At 25.0% G+C, this 224-nt stretch overlaps 1 protein-coding gene across 1 annotated transcript in view; it reads right to left on the bottom strand.

Moving 5' to 3' along the window:
* LOC119594360 (protein O-linked-mannose beta-1,2-N-acetylglucosaminyltransferase 1-like) overlaps window positions 1–224 on the bottom strand; it is a gene marked incomplete in the record, with an annotated part of 135567 nt that overhangs the window by 60482 nt on the left and 74861 nt on the right.

Here is a 224-nt window from a genome sequence, read left to right as displayed (position 1 = left end):
TTGCAGAATTAAAAATATTTTTTAAAAATTATAAAATTTTTGTTTTTTTAGAAAGGAAGGGAGATGAAACCTTTTGGGAAAATAAGATCTGAAGAGAGCTGATGAGAAAGGTGGAAAAAAATGAAAGGGGAGGGATGGGGGGGACAAACCAAAAATAAAATTAATAAAAAATTATAAAAGAGGAAAGGATAGATAAAAAAAAAATAGATAAATATAAAAAAAAA

The sequence above is a fragment of the Penaeus monodon genome, chromosome 33, assembly GCF_015228065.2.
Source record: "Penaeus monodon isolate SGIC_2016 chromosome 33, NSTDA_Pmon_1, whole genome shotgun sequence".
NCBI lineage: Eukaryota > Metazoa > Arthropoda > Malacostraca > Decapoda > Penaeidae > Penaeus > Penaeus monodon.
Note: the sequence above shows the minus strand (reverse complement) of the source record. Positions and strands in the feature narration are given on the sequence as shown.